At 37.6% G+C, this 13585-nt stretch overlaps 1 protein-coding gene across 1 annotated transcript in view; it reads right to left on the bottom strand.

Annotated features, from left to right (window-relative positions):
* The window catches only part of ASXL3 (ASXL transcriptional regulator 3), a 151616-nt gene that overhangs the window by 102378 nt on the left and 35653 nt on the right, over positions 1–13585 (bottom strand). The window lies entirely within an intron of this gene.

Here is a 13585-nt window from a genome sequence, read left to right as displayed (position 1 = left end):
GACCTACAATATAACAATGTCTTCCTGAACAAAGAAAAACTTCTCATATGAAGGTAAAAGTACAAGGCAAAAGAAAGTTTATACTGAAGAAGAAGATGCTAACCATACTGTAGGTGGCTAAACTAGAAAAAAATGTATATATAATACAAATGTTACAACATATACTGTACAGAAAAATTATATTTACACCTTACATTCATTCACTTTTTTAAAAAGCTATGCTTGTTCTCTTTTAACTGATCTGGGCCCTTTTGTCAGAAACTGCTTAAAATACCACCCTGTATATTTCTAATATTCATAGGTTCTAAAGAATATGCTTGTATCATTAGGAAACCCCTTTAAATAACATTAACTTATAGTAATAACCATTCCTTGACCAGAAAGGAAATGAGAATAATATTTTACAAAACATGCTTTCACTGTAATTTGTTCTGCATTTGGGGGAAAGTAGAGAGAAAAAAACCCAAGAAGATGAGACATACTCATACTGAAATGTAACTGCCTTGTAGGGAGAGAAAAGACCAAAAGAAACCCACCACAGTAGCACATAACTTTAAAAAGGAGATCTACACAAAAATGAGAAAACTGGTTAAATGGAAATTAAAAGGAACACTCACAAGAGTGAAATGCCTGTAAGCTGCATGGAAACTATTTAAAAACACCATAACAGACGCTCAGACTAAATGTATTCTCCAAATTAAAAAAAAAAAAAAAAAAAAAAAGTAAGATGATAAAAAAAATGCCACCATGGCTAAACAACGAAGTAAAAGAGACAGAGGCAAAAAGGCATACTTTAAAAATCGGAAGTCAAATCCTATAGAGGAAAATAGACAGGAACATAAACTCTGTCAAGTCAAGTGTAAAAATATAATTAGGCAGACCAAAAAAGAATTTGAAGAGCAACTAGCAAAAGACACACAAACTAACAACAAAAATTAAGTACATAATTAGCAGTAAGCCTGTTGAGCCACTGGATGATCAAAGTGCTAAAGGAGCACTCAAAGAAGACAGACGTTGCAGAGACGCTAAATGAATTTTTTCATCAATCTTCACTGCAGAGAACGTAAGGGCGACTCCAACACCATATCCATTTATTTTAGGTGGCCAATCTGAGGAACTGTCCTATATTGAACAGTAATAAGTCACTAGGACCAGATAGTATTTACCGAAGAGTTCTGAAGGAACTCAATATGAAACTGCAGAACTACTAACTGTGATATGTAACCTGTTGCTTAAATCAGCCTCAGTACGAAATGACTTGAGGATAGCTAATATAATGCTAATTTTTAAAAAGGCTTCGGAGGAAATTCTGGCCAGTAAGACTAACTTCAGTACAAGGCATTCAGCTGAATCTATAGTAAAGAACAGAATTATCAGACACATAGATGAACACAATATGTTGGGGAAGAGACAACACAGCTATTAGAATTCTCTGAGGGTGTCAACAAGCATGTGGACAAGAGTGATCCAGTTGATGTAGTGTACTTGTACTTTCAGAAAGCCTTTGACAAGGTCCCACACCAAAGGTTCTTCAGCCAACTAAGCAATCATGGGATAAGAGGAAAGGTTCTCTCATACATCAGTAACTGGTTAAAAACAAGAAACAAAGGGTAGGAATAAATGGTCAGTTTTCACAATGGAGAGAGGTTAAAAGCAGGTTCCCCCAAGTATCTGTTCTGGGAACGCTGCTGTTCAATGTATTCATAAATGATCTGGAAAAGGGGTGGACAGTGAGGTGGGAAAATCTGCAGATGACACAAAATTCTCAAGATAGTTAAGTCCAAGGGTGACTGCAAAGAGTTATAAAGGGATCTGACTAAACTAGGTGACATGGCAACAAAATGGCAGATGAAATTCAATGTTAATAAATGCAATGTAATGTGCTTTGGAAAACTTAATCCCAACTATACATATAAAATGATGGGGTCTAAATTAGCTGTTACGAGTCAAGACAGACATCTTGCAGTCTTAATGGATAGTTCTCTGAAAACATCTGCTCAATGTGCAGCAGCAGTCAAAAAAGCAAACAGAATGTTAGGAGCCATTAGGAAAGGGATAGATAATGAGACAGAACATATCATAATGCCACTTTATAAATCCATGGTACACCACACCTTAATACCGTGTACAGATCTGGTTGCCCCCATCTCAAAAAATATATATTAGAATTGGAAAAGTTACAGAGAAGGGAACAAAAATGATTAGTAGGAGTATGGATTAGTTTCTATGTGGGGAGAGATTAAAAAGACTGGAACTGTTCATCTTAGAAAAGAAATGATTAAGGGGGGATATGATAGAGGTCTATAATGGTCATGAATGGTGTGCAGAAAGTGAATAGGGATGTGTTATTTCCCTTTCACATAACACAAGAATCCAACTAAATTAATAGGCAGCAGAACAAAAACAAATATAAGGGAAGTACTCCTTCACACAATGCACAGTGAACTGTGGAACTCACTAACGGGATATTGTGAAAGCCAAAAGTAAACTGGGTTCAGAAAAGGATTAGATCAGTTCATCGAGGGTAAGTCCATCAATGGCTACTAACCAAGACAGTCAAAGATGCAACCCCATGCTCTAGGTGCCCCTAAGCCTCCGAATGCCAGAAGCTGGGACTGGACAACAGGGGATGGATTACTTGAGCCTGTTCTGCTCATTCCCTCCAAAGCATTTGGCATTGGCCACTATCGCAAGACAGGATACCGAACTAGATGGACCATTGGTCTGACCCTGTATGGCCAGTCTTATGTTCTTATTGTAAGCCCATTTCCATCCTGAGCAATCTTTTCCAATGTGGTAGTTGCAGTTTGCAGAATATAGAAATAATCTAATGCTAATAATGATGATAATTTTTTTTAATACATGCTTATGAAACTCAGGCAGAAACAAAAAAGTACTTTTTCAAATCCTCATCAAAAACTGTTTCAGAATAAAAATGGAAACTGAAGCAGGAAGAACTCAGCATGCGCTAAAATGGCTGCCAAAGACTTTAGCTAAAGTGTCCCCCAAACATAGGATTTCCTCTCCATTCAGTATAATCTAGGAGCAGGTATTTCATTACTTTGAGCAAGGCGCATTTAAACCAGTAAAAGAGTATGTAACTTTGTGATAGTCATTTTCTTCAATAAGCAATAAGTGTGATGTTTCTTCACTTTTTTCATTACAAAGTAGCCTATTAATAATTGTATAAAAAAGTAATCTACCTTTTTGTTTCTGCTCCAATGCTGATGGCCGGCATGAAGAACAAAAGTAGGGGGAGAGGAAACACATGGGCTCTTGCCATGGAGAACAAGCCATGGAAGAAGAGGTAAAGGTCATAAAAGGAGATTCTCCCCCAAAGCCAATAAACTCATTTTTTCTGCTTGAGAAATTATGGTTTTGATACATATTATGTACTGAAAGTATTATTTCCATATCAGATTTCACTGGCACTTGTGATTTTTAAATGTATTTGATTAGAAAATAAAAAAATATTACTGTGCTATAATTAGAAATGTACTAAACACAAGACAAACTGCCATAAAATGTGTGAATACAAAATGAATAGTTAGCTTCCAAATCTCTCTGTCCTTTGAGTTGGATGTCAACTGTATTTCACTCATTCTTCAACAAAAATAGTAAGTTTGAAACTAAATGACCATGTCAAACAAGACACATTTAGCATTAATTTAATCCCCTTCCTTCTCTAACATTTAATCCCACACTAGGGAGCTACAAAAAGTTATCACTAACTCTGTTGTTTAACTTAGCCATCTTAAAGTGGTTAGCCTCCCCCACAAAAACCTCTTTGGGTTGTTTTGGGAAAATACCACAGACTGACCTTTTCCTTTTGTAACTAGCTTTATTCTTTGTGTGGTCAGTATTTGATTGGCTAGCCAAGTGGTAATTTATGAGGTAAAATGTCCTAAAGAACTACAATACGAATTGTGATTTTCCATGAAAACACAGCTCCACAAGAATATGAACCTTAGGAGCAGACTGACAAACTTTTGCGCAAAGTAACAAAAATTTTCATGTGTTAAGTTAACCACTTAAAGGGAGCACTTACAGTGTTTGAAAGTGACTGTATCAAAGTCGCACACACAAAGCAGAAGAAAAGGGACAAATTATCTGCTCGTGAAAATCCATCTAATTCAACAGTTCTCACTATGGGGCAGTCCTCTCAAGGGAAGCACGGGAATGTGTCAAGGGAAGCACGAGGTGTGCGTGTGGGTGGGTGGGGGTTACAGCTCTCTGTCTGTCAGCCCCAGGTGGCTGGGCTAAGGCTCATGCAGGAGGGCTGTGCACACTCAGAAGGAGGAGATAAAGGGGACAGCTAGAGCCCCACCAAGGCTATCCTTCTTCCCCGCCTCCCATTCCCTCACAGGGAGGCAACCTGGGCTCAGATTCTTCTCTGTCCCCCGCATCTCCCACCTGGAGAGGTGGCAGCAGCAGCGCAGAAGGGGTGGCAGAGGGGCGCTAATTCTGCTGTGAAAAGTGATATTGATGAATATTGCTTTTTCACATTGCCACCCTTACTACTTGCTGCTACTGGCGCATTGCTGCCTTCAGACCTGGGCGCCAAGCAGCAGCCGCTGCTGCTCTCCGCTCTGCCTTCAGAGCTGGGTGGCAGTATCTGTGCTTATGGTGGGAGGGGGAGTGTGAACGACTACAGACACAAAGAAGGGGGGCCCAAGTTTGAGAACCACTGATCTAACTCAATGGAACTGAGCCCACTTACAGCTCCAGAGAAATTTGCCATATTTATTTTTATAGCAAGTCTAGAAAAATAAAAATTTTCAAGTCACACCCGCTGCCAAGACAAATGCAAAATGTTACTAAAATTAGATCAAGGGAACACCCCAGAGGTGATGAAGCACATATCACCCCTTTCCCCCTCACAGCCATGCAACAAAATCCAATACCAAAAATCCAATTACTAAATTTTTGTAAGTAAATAAAAAATACATATTTCAGGTAAAGGAAAAGTGTGTTAAATTATGCCAATTTCTAATAATTTTTAAACCAGTCCAAACACACTATTTGGTGAAATAGCTGGCAATTGTTGAATGTGAAAATTTTGTTTTCATTCGATGGATGTTTACTGATATATCTTCTCTCCGAAATTGTTAAAACCTAAAAAAGGGTACTGACAGTTTGAAAGCCAGAATGTGACATGAAACTGAAGGATCTATGTATGGAAGGAGTTTATGAAAATCTCACATTCTGCTGAGAAGGCCAGCTTTAATACAAATATGCTGTAGAGAAAAATAGTGCACATTTTCTTTCAGCTGCTTTCACTAACAAAAGTCTCAATATGTTTAGCTGATCTTAATTATTTTACTCCTTTAATCCAGTATTTTAAAACTGACAAGTTGCCAAGATGCTGTCCTGTTTGAATTTCCCACATTAATGTGCAGTTTCTACCACACACTTTTCTGAATTAGTAAGATTTGGAATTCTTGCTTACATCAAGTTGGAGGAATATCAATATTGTAAAGATTTTACTGTTTTTACTTAACAAGGATGAGTTTTAGGCCCAACTGAATAGGGACCACAATGTTGTTCGCTTCAATCACATATAAATTTGGATTCTGCTGCTAAAAGCATTCTAATATTGTTTCCCTGACCACAGTGACTATGGTTCAGTTTTTTATTTTAAGAGCTTTTGAGACCCTATTATAAGCATTGAAATATACTCTATTGGGAAACAATTTTGACCCTATACCATCATTTCATTCCCCCTCACCTGACCCTTCTCCTCTTTCCTAGGAAGGATATTTAAGTGCAAATAAGATTTTTATTCCCTAGCAGTTCATGTTGTCTCTTCACATCCTGTTTGTGATGTCACAGCCATCAATACAGCAAATGTGATATAAAAACAGAAAACTGACTTCAAAAAGAGGAAAAAACAGCAGGAAAACATGAACCAAGGAACAAAGATGTTTTCATGGAAATGTCATTAGTAACAAAATACTGGCAGGGGGGAATTGAGAGGGTGGAGGTGGGGTGGGGAGAAGAAATGATGAAGATACAAGCAGAATTCATACCTACTACAGTGATTTCTCCCACCCACCCACCCAAAGTGATCCATGAAACATTTGTGGATCTTTAAGAATGGGTTGCAATTATCTGTTTTGTTCTCAGATGCAAGGAGATCTGACCAGCGTGCTATGAGATATGAAGTTACATGTCTTCAGCAACCTCCTCCACCAAGGAGAAAAGCATTGCTGATATATTCTGAAAGGAGTCCAATTCAAATCCCTGACCAGGAGGATGAGCACCATGGTGGGACAACAAACAATGGCTGTGAAAAAACACAAAGAAAACTTCTAGGCAAAAAAACCCCCAACACTCTAGATTTAAAGATGCCTTGACTAGTTGCAAAGGAGTGTAGAGAACAGTGGATTTAAATCAGTCATTTAGAAATAAAATCTCTTTTTAGCACAAAGTACTCTGGAAGTCAAAGATAACAATCACTCAGTGACTTCTGATCTAAAGCTAACAACCATAGCGAAGCCTCATTTTATGATTCCCCTATTTCTGTGCAAAACTCTGCAAGGACAGAACCTTTTTTTCCTCCTTTAAAATATCAAAAATGCAGGAAAGTAGCATTTTTCCCTCCTTGTAAGCATTCGTGATTTTCTCCTCTGCTTTTTACGGGTCATTATTTTTCATTTGATTTGTTTTGAAAGAGTGACAGTTTACAATTTTGACACTGAACATCAAGTGGGTCCCCCCCCCAATTTCATTTTTATGTCTTAGTATATCAGTTTTATACAATCTGGGGGGGGGGAGGAGGAAGAAAAGAAAGTGTGGGAAAGTATCCTATTTCTACATAAACATTTATATTTAAACAATAAATGAAAAAAATAATTTAAAAATTTTTAAAAAACAAAATCTATTTCGGGGGATATTAGAGTAGAACAGCAGAAAGAAGAATCTTTCCTTTATAATAAAAGCTGGATTGGGAAAATCCTATCTTTCTGTAGTAATTTACCCTTTAAATACCCTCAACTCAAACATCTATGAAGTGATACCAAGAAATGACACTGTCACAAACAAGACGACTGGCTATCAAGGAAAACCAAAAATAGTGATCTTATAGTAATACTTCTTGGTATCAGAATTAAATGTCAGCAGAAAGATATCTGCTTGCCTTTGACTATTTCAAAATAAATGTAACTGCTAACGTTTTGCTGCCTAGCACAGTCAAGTATGTCTAAAATATTTTTGTTAACTACTCTCATCTATCAGGGAACACTAGAAATATACAGTCTGCAGTTATGGTAGATACAATTAAGAAAAAAATCAAATTTTATATGGCCTAGAGTACTGGTTCAAGTTAAGATTGTGTTTTTGAGGAAACACACATTTAAATATGGAAGGTATGCTGCTCGGATTGGAATATGCACAGTGAATCACTATGCGGAAGAGGTTATAGTTAGCAGTGTTCCATTGTAAACACCTCCTTTCTTTCCTTCAAAGTACTAGGCAGATTATTTAACCTTCATGTTTTAACTTGGCCCAGCTGCAGATTCCACTATTACATGTTATGTTATCACTATCTCTTCTTTGTTCTTTTTTGACCTTGAGTGGTTTATTAATTCTGAGAGTGGTTTTTAAGCTTAGCATATGGTAAAATATCAATATACTTGCAAAACTTCATTACATAACCAGTTAAGGTTGTTAGGTGACAACAACAATACTACCTATCACATCACTTGCAAGATCCAAGCACTAAACTGTGGAGAAATGAATAATTAAGGCAATCATAAATTTATACTGCCTTTGTAACAGACAAGCACATTATTCTTACTGGGTGAAATCTTGATCCCTAGTCAATGACAAAGATTGCCATTAACTTAAATGGGTCAAAGATTTTACCCACTAATTACAAAGAAATGCATATTTCATCACAAAACAATCTTAACTCTTACCCAGGAATTGTTAGGATATTTATTTAACATTTATTATCATCTTGATTTCAGTGTCTTAAATACTTCCTTTTGGAATTAAATGGTAAACATTATTAGATAATATATTTATCAACTGAGAGTAGAAAGTTTGGTAAGTACTTGTAATTCATGTTTAATGAGAATATTGTTTATGTATTCTTCAGTAAGAATCTATTTAATGTTTACCTTATGTATTCATGGTATAAATATGACACTGATCCTGCAAATACATACTTCATTGGACGTGCATATGGATTTCAAGTTAGGCATGTGCTTAAGTATCTTCCTGAATATCAGAGCCTCCCACTGCATAACAGAAAATGTATCTAGTTCGCCAGATAGGTATGTTAGATATGCGTACCTAGCACAGCCAACATTAACTCCAAAACCTGGTAAAAAGTGCAGGGGGCCTATGCACCAACAGAGCTCGGGCCTGCCTTCTGGCCCTTTTTCCAACCAACCAGAATACTTTGCAAGAGACAAGCGTCCTCTCCTATTTACTCACCATGAACTACCCCCCCACAACAGACCTAGATTTGAGGGCTTACTTTTGGATTGTGGCATAAAACGCAACTATTTTTTCTAGTAGGGCCAACTCCACGTGTTCAAAAAAATAAAAAGTTTGGCCCATTAAAATCATAAGACTGGTTTAAAAATCAGGAGATGTTAAAAAAAAAAAAAACCAACCACAATGTATTTTGGGTTCTTTTTATTTGTCTTATGATTTTTGAGACTTTACAGTTCACATTTTCAAGCTTTAATCCACAACCATGACAGCTAGAAACTAATGTTAAAAATTAAAATCTGAGATTCTCAGGCAGTCATATGAAATAGGGATTTAAAAAAATAATAATCAAGTATTGTGAGATTCAGGATAAAATTGAGAGAGCTGGCAAGTGATGGGGGGCGAGATCTACCACGAGATAGGAGAAATTGATGGTTTTGAATTTTTTGGTGTTTGAAATTCATCCATTGGAAAAAATTGCCTCCCTCTCCCCTTGCAACCTTTATAGGGACGCTGGGCAGTGAGATACTAGGTTGGGAGAGGGTGGTTTAGTTGTATAAATGGCCTTTGAAGCCAATCCTGTGGTACTTAACTGATGCCGGGGACCAACCCCTCCTTCCTACAGTTTGAGATAGGAGTACTTCTATCCTGTTGGTGGTCAGGGAGGCAAAGCAAGGTCCTTCGCCTCCCCAATAAGGCCTTAAATTTTCAACCACCAGATTTGTTTTGGTTGATACGCTTAAGTTTGATGTCCAATTCAAGTTTCCCTCATTGTGAGGAAATTCCTAGTTACTTTGTGAATAAAAAAATTGAATGGGTTTGGACCACACTACATCTCATAGATACAAGAGGACATCCACATATGGCAAAAACTAAGACTTCTCTGGCTGCGTTTTGGCCACTGACACTCATTGAGATACCAGAGGTAGGGAGAACGATTCAGGTCACAGTGTGTTATTCGGATCCATGTCTTTCTGGATGATAAGAACTAATATGGAAGAAATGGGTACAGTACTGGTGAAAAATTTTCAATGCCTCCCTTTGAAAAGGCAGTTTGCTGTAATAAAGAAATTTTTTCCTCGGGAAATTATCAGCACTTGATAATGACAATCTGGCCAACTACCTCATCTTCCTTCCTTTTCCAGATAAGATTATGGACCAGGTTGCCACGCAACCTTCACAGTATTTTGATGTCTAAGATCTCCTTAATCTTTATCAGTCTACTGCAAATCTAGGAACAGCAACTCTCTCCATAATATCACTGCCTTAGTTCATGCATTTCTATACATCATCTGGTGGAATGATATTTTGATATAGCTGGTTAGTTTACAACTTTGTAACAACTCTTGCAAAAAACAAAAAAAAGTTTCTTTGATATTTAGCATGTATGAAGAGGTTGAACTGGGCTGATTTTCACCTGCTATCAATCCATAACATGACCAAAGTTTAGTAGCTCTTGAGAAAAGATTATATCCAACGCCATTTATTTTTTGCAAGTTTCTTTCCCAGCCTTTTCACCCTCTCAAGTCTTAGATTGTCTCTTGCTTTTTGGCTGGGGTAGTTGTAGAGGAAGGATGTCATTCTTCAGATAATGTGGTTCAATTTTTAATTGACTCAGATATTTAAAATATTTTAATGGTCTATTTAAAAAAAGAGATGGACTGGTAGCTCAAACAAAAATAAATTAACATAAATAGTGGAAAACAACAGTGGTTATTTTCGGTACAAATGAACAATTGTCTTGAGATATGTATAATATGATAAACATGAAAGTATTTCAAGCTCTTCTAAAAGACAAAGAATATTATGATAGCCCTTGGTTGGATTCTCAAAAGCAGATAAACTGATCTCAATAATAACTGAAGCAGTTCCATAAAGAAACAGGTAAAAACTAAAATTTTATCTATGAAGGCTATATACCGAGAGGGAGATATTCTAGAAGCTACACATTTTTCTGGTTGCCATCTAGTGAACAAGCATCTTCTACCAGATAAGCTTCGAAATTCCATTGTCTACTCTCCAATTGCAGGTAAAGTAAAGTCCATTAAGAATGAGAAAAGAGAATCTATTTTGTCTCATTTACCTCTCAAGGCAAATAGCTCAAAAGAGCACTCTGTAAGAAGATTTTCTATCTTCTCATACCATCTTTACTGTTTGAATAACTACAGGTCAGAGGATGTTAATGTCCCTAAATGTTGTTTAAAAAATTCATTAATCCTATTCACAAAGGTAAAAAATTGGTTTCTACTTGTCAATTCCTCCCATTTACACCTTGAATATTTGCCAGCCAAAGGATTATTGAGACTTCAGTGTTCAGATATCAAAGTCATCTGTATCGATAAATACTGAGTTGTATGTGAATTATGTGCAGAAAATAGGAATTTTTCATGTGGCTTAACCAAAAACTAACCGTATATTAAGTAGTACACTTTTTTCTTTCAGATAATATCATGTAAGGAATTAAGAAAAATTTCTGTATCAGCATACTAATTGCTTTTCATTTTCATTCTGCTTTCACACTGAAAATTGGACAAAGTAATTTGATCTCACAGTAACTTAAAAGATTGGTATAAAAATCGAGAAAAATATGAGAAGAAAACAGCACTAATTAGCTTTAAACAAAATAAAATATGCTGCATTTAAAGTGTCTATAATATGCCTTCCTGAAGAGTTACACTTGAATATACCAATGTAGGAATAACATATCTCAGAAACAGACCCCAGAATGCCCCTCCTACCCCATATATACACTTCAACAACTCTCCACCAGCTCCCACTGACAGCCTCTACACACATCCCAGCAGCCCTGAAATATATCCTGCTCACCACAGTCCCCCAGCATCTCAGGCATACTGGCCACAACCTCCAACATCCCCTTCTCCTCCAACATCCCAGCCCTCAATCCCGCACACACACCCCTGTGCTCCACTCACCCCCACCCACGCGGCTTCCCAATACTCCCCACTAACCCCATAGTACAGCAACTTGCCCCCAGGATCTTCTCGGCTGTGCATCCTCCTCCACCGCTCCTTGATCAGCGCTCCACTCCTGTCCCAGCTCAGATTGCCACTCCTGATCCCAGCTGTGATGGAGGAGCAGCTGGGCCAAATGGCACTGCCTGCTAAACCGTGCACAGGGTTGCAGCACCACTCAGTTTTATTTTGGTTTTTTTTCCCAGTGGTTGGGGGCCCCTCCAAGATGGAAGCCTTGTGGAAGAGTCCTGAGTGCACATTGGTTAAGATAGGCCTTCATGGTAGAGAGTTTGAGAGTGTCCCCACATCCTCCTATCAGGATCACTTAATCTTCCTCCTGCCAGGGTTTTCTGTATGCCCCTATTCTCCTTTCCCCTATACCAGGATTCCCCATGTCAGGGACTGTGTGCACTCCCCCATTCTGCCCCCACTTCCTCCTAGTCCCCCAAGTTATTTGTCTTCTTTCTTTCTGAGATATAGATCATTGAGGGTATCGACCTGTAAAACTATATTAGGAGGACAACAGAGGAGACTGAGTATTGTTAGACTGGCAGGTATTAATGGGTGCCACTAACTAGTCCTTTTATCTATAGTCAATTACAGAGGTGTTTACAGCTGTGGCAGTGCTAATCAACTGTCAGGGTTCCATGTCTCCCCCATTTTTCCCCTTTCAGTTTCCATATTTTCCCCTAACAGCAGCGGAGAGTTCTGACCATGGAGGCCTGAAAAATTGTCTGAAATTCTGAATTGATTGGACAAGAAGTTAAAAAGTTATTACATTACAGACAGCCATTGAGCTGAGCATAGGCCTTCACAAGCTCTGTCTACCATCAAACCTCAATGAACTAAAGATTTCTTAAAATGCTAAGAGATCTGGACAATAAGGGGCTCCTAGTATTAGAAAACCAATTTACAGTCTACCTTCTTTTAACCAGGAGATGTTGGCAAAGCTGGCTGATTAAGACAAACCTCAGAGAGCATATCACTCTTTACATAATAGTGGTTAAGTTAACAAGGGTTCAGATGAACACACACTGACTGGATATAGGTAAAAAGGATTAAATTAAGCAAGGGAAAATTCTAAGATTATCAGGAAATTGCTCCCCAAAAAGGAAGATCTGTTAAATTAGGGAAAAAAACACCATGTTAGTCATTTTAAACCAAACTGGAGAAACCACTGGATACAGGGAAGAAACTTGCACTGCCAGGGGAATGGATTACTGATCTAGTCAGACTTTCTCCCTCTTTAACTTCCACGTGTGTATGAACGGATTTGTACACATCTGTAAGAAATCTTAATTTCTCTCTCTCAAAAAAGATGCAAAATTTAAAGCAGATTAATTTTTTTACTTAGAAGAAAGAAAAGAATTATAAAGTCAACTTTTGCTGCTATATTGCCAAAGGGAGGCTACACCTTCCCAGAAAAAACACTGAAAGCTGTTCTTGACGTAACCTGTATAAGTTTTAAAGTGACAATATGTATTTGGGGACTCCAATACTCTAGTTTCCATTTCCACACAAGTTTTGTTAGTTACTAATTTGGGTCTCTCAAAAAATTCTATAACTGAATTGTATTAACCATGACGAAGGATAGATGAACACAGGTTGTCTTTGTTATATAAAGCATCAAAAATATAGAAACATTAAACCTTCTATTTCACTATGAAAAGGATGCTGAGCATGGAATTTGTAGAAAGGACCACATAACTTTTATTTTCACAGCTGATGCCTATTTCCTACCTCCAAACAGTAGGTGGGTTGGACCAATAAGAAGTGTTGATTTTTATCCAGTGTAGTTGGTAAATATCACAAATAAAACGGTCATAAACAGATAGTTAAGGGTTAATGCCTCTTTTACCTGTAAAGGGTTAAGAAGTTCACCTAGCCTAGCTGACACCTGACCAGAGGAACCAATGGGAGGACCAGATGGTTCAAAGGGAAGAAGGAAAGTTCCCTTTGTCTGTTAAGTTTCAGTTTGGACCGGAGTGGGAAAGCTCCAGAATTCAGCCTCTTATTAAGTAGTGAGTATTAGTGAAGGAAATAAATAGGTTTATGTTTATTTCTTTGTAACCTGTCTTGTGCAATTAGAGGAATAGTCAAATTGGGTATTTTGGGTATTTTTTTTTTTGGTGTAACTAAGGGTTTGCCCAGGGGAACATCCTCTGTGTTTG

This window comes from Chrysemys picta, chromosome 2 (assembly GCF_011386835.1).
Source record: "Chrysemys picta bellii isolate R12L10 chromosome 2, ASM1138683v2, whole genome shotgun sequence".
Taxonomy (NCBI): Eukaryota; Metazoa; Chordata; order Testudines; family Emydidae; genus Chrysemys; species Chrysemys picta.
The sequence above is the reverse complement of the archived record's forward strand: the minus strand, read 5'-3'. Positions and strand labels throughout refer to the sequence as shown.